This window comes from Physeter macrocephalus, chromosome 14 (assembly GCF_002837175.3).
Source record: "Physeter macrocephalus isolate SW-GA chromosome 14, ASM283717v5, whole genome shotgun sequence".
NCBI lineage: Eukaryota > Metazoa > Chordata > Mammalia > Artiodactyla > Physeteridae > Physeter > Physeter macrocephalus.
Window position 1 is genome coordinate 111,216,299 of NC_041227.1, and position 3,455 is coordinate 111,219,753.

Consider the following 3,455-nt stretch of genomic DNA (forward strand, 5'->3'; position numbering starts at 1 on the left):
CACCAACCCCATTTTACAAAGCCTTGGACACCCATAAGCCTATAAAATAAAAAAAAAAAAGGAGTAGGGCTCCAGGACTTCTCCAAATACAGGTGGTGCCTCCCACCATACCTGTATACGGACGCATGTTGGATAGTGTTGGTTGGCTCTTGACACCCACTTCTGCCCCCTTCTCTGCAGGTGCTAGAAGCCTGGGAACCATATTTCACAGATCCCCTCGACAGCAGGGTTCTGCCAATAAAATGTACTTGTGTGAAATTTGGAAGGTGGAAAGCAGATGGAAATCATTCGTTCCTCCTGTGCAGCAGACTCCATATTCCCCATCTAGTCACCACCCTTGGGACTTTGGGGCTGCAATGACCTCATCAGTGGTTTCCCAAAGTTTCCTGACTTCAGACTGGCAGCAGCAGTTTTGAGTCTATGGAAAGCAGCTTGTGAAGTTACCTGAAGGCTAGTGCTACAATGCCCCTATCCCCAACTTTCACCACCATTAGCCCCCTCAGTGATAAGCACCAACTGTTTGGATATAATCTTTCTTTCTTTCTGGCTTTTTTTTCTTTTTTTTGCTTGAAATATCTAGAGTGCTTTCAACTTTCTTCTCTATGGTAGTTTTAAAATATGTCCGCAAATTCTTTGACCCTTCTTTCTTCAAAAGGTGGATTCTAGGGGTTTCCATGGTGGCACAGTGGTTCAGTCGGCCTGCCTCTGCAGGCGGGGCGGGCTCCTGCCCCGGTCCGCGGTCCGGGAGGATCCCACATGCCGAGGAGCGGCTGGGCCCGTGAACCATGGCCACTGAGCCTGCGCGTCTGGAGCCTGTGCTCCACAACCGGAGAGGCTGCAACAGTGAGAGGCCCTCGTCCCGCAAAAAAAAAAAAGGTGGAGTCTAAATCCCCTCCTCTTGAATGTGAGCTGGAACGAGTGACTGACTTCTAACCATGCTACATGGCAGAAGTGGTGCTATGAGCCTTCTGAGGTCAGGCCATAAGAGGAATAACCTGTCTCTCTCGGACAGCTCCCTCTGGAGGAAGCCAGCCATCATGCAGTGAGGACATTCAATCAAGTAGCAGGTGGACACACAGGCCCATGCAGGGAGGAAATGAGGCCTCCCTCTAACAACCAGCACCACCCTGGCAGCCAGGTAAGGGAGTGAACCATCTTGGAAGTAGACCCTGCAGCCTCAGTCCAGCCGTCAGATGACTGCAGCCCTGGCCGATATCTTGAGGACCTCATGAGAGACCAACAGCCAGAACTGCCCAAGATATTCCTAAAGGCTTGACTCAGAAATTGTGAGGAATAAATTTTTATTGTTGTTTTGAGCGACTATTTTGGTGTGAACTGTTACATACCACCAGATTATCAGTACACTAATTCAGGGGTTGAACCATACAGACTTGAGACCCTCAATATATTGAACTGGCATACTAATGAATGATGCCCTCGTAACCGATGGGGACTTCGGTCCTGGGCTCCAAGTCTTTTCCTCTACCACAATACTTGCCATGCCAACAACCCACAGATTTTCCTGGGCACCAAATTCCTCAACCCACTGCTGTGCAAGTATACAGTAGGATTTTACTGTTCGGGGGGGAACTTATAAGCAGAACCATAACAGAGTGCACTCAATCCCCCAAGCTAGCTTTCAGAGAAGGGGATTAGATCAGACTTAGCTGGATTGTGTGTCCCATGACCCGTAGAGTTCCCGGAGAGGAGGAGCCAGCCTGGAGGGCATCACAGTTACAGGGATGGCGGGGCAGGAACGTCTATACTACCAACAGTGGCAACTGCTTGGTGACAGAAATGGTCACAGTAGGAGGGGGAGCCTATTTTTTCCATTGAGCTTGCTGGTACCTGCTGAGCTAGCTTTTTGCTGAGCTACTGAAAGGGGAAAGGAATGAGTGTCCAGGACTATCCCAATTATTTCTCATCACCTTCTGGATTGCCAACCTCACTGAACCTCACTGATCTCCATGCCCAGGTTACATTTGGACCTTATTATCATCTGGAATTTGTCATAAAAAATACTAAAAGTACAATCTTTCATTCTCTGAACATAAGCTCTTGTCCTTTCAGTTCTCACTCATGTGCATCCACCGTACATGCTCTTCAGTTGCATCAAAACCTCTGGTCTGGTGCCCAACTTTCTCCCAGTTCCTACTTGGTCTAAACACCCAAGTTGACCTCTTGGCCTCTCTACTTTTAGGCCACCATCAAAGTACTCTTTATAAAACTCAAGCTTGGTCATGTCTCTTCTCTGTTTAAAACATTGTAGTTTGTGCTCTGTTTGGTCAAGGCCATGTGCCTTCACCAGGCCCTTTGGGATTGGTTTTCTGCTCGCCCGCACAGCCTCACCTACTGCACTTTCCTCCTTGTGCTTCATGCTTGGGAACACCAGACTGCACATGCTTCAAGCCCACCCAAGGTTTCATGCCTCTTACCTCTGTACTGTCCTCCGTCTAGAATACCTTTCCTGCATCTCGTCGCTCCCAAGAAACTTCTCCTTGGCTTTCTTCTTCTTCCCCTCCTCTAAGCCATCCCTCACCTTTACTCCTTTCCAGGCAACCAAGAGCTGAACCACTTCGTGGTACACTGCCATTTTCATGTCAACACACTGTCTTCTATGTATAATATGTCTTCAGGTGTCTGTGCCTCCGCTCAGTCTTAGGGCCCCGCAAGAGCAGGGACTTTGTCCTAATCAACTCTTTCCCCAGCACCAGGCACAGTGTCTGGCATATAATCCAGGCCCAGATCAAGTTCTACCTTTTTCATGGACCCTCCCTAGTTTCCTAAACTTCCCTCCTCTGAATCCTACAATTTTCTTCTCTGTATCATTTTTGCCCTAATCATATATTGTCTCATTTCATTATCTTTTAAAAGGTGGCTCATTTCTCTGACAGATTTCATCGGAATCAGAATTTTCATTCACTGAGTAGCTGTTGGCCCTTTATCTCCCTCTCCCCTTCTACCTCTCAGGTCTCAGTAAGGAGCTGGGCTCTGAGCTAGTTTGCCCATCATAAGATGGTGATAGAGGCAGCCCCAGGCGGCCACGTTTCGTATCACCTGACCCTGGGCACCCCTCCTGCTTCTGGGCCACAGCCAGGGATAAGTCCCTGATCCAAGGAGAGACAGCTCACTCACAGGTTGGCCAGGTGAAGTCTTTGGCTCTGGCAAAAACACTGCCAAATCTAGGTCAAGCTGGGCAAAGCAGAATCTAACTGTTGGGAATTTTAATTTAGAAATATGGTAGAGTAGCATTTAAGACTAATAAAAGTTGTGCAAATCTGAGGTAGTATGATACAAAACATATTATCTAAGCCTCATTTATGTACCTACTTTGAAATAATGGAAATATCCCAAAATAGGAACCTGGAGCTACCTGGAATCCTGGTCCACACTTTGGGAAGCCCAGCAGTACAAGGATCTCTACCCCTGGTCTCTCGTCAGCTCCCTGTCTTTGT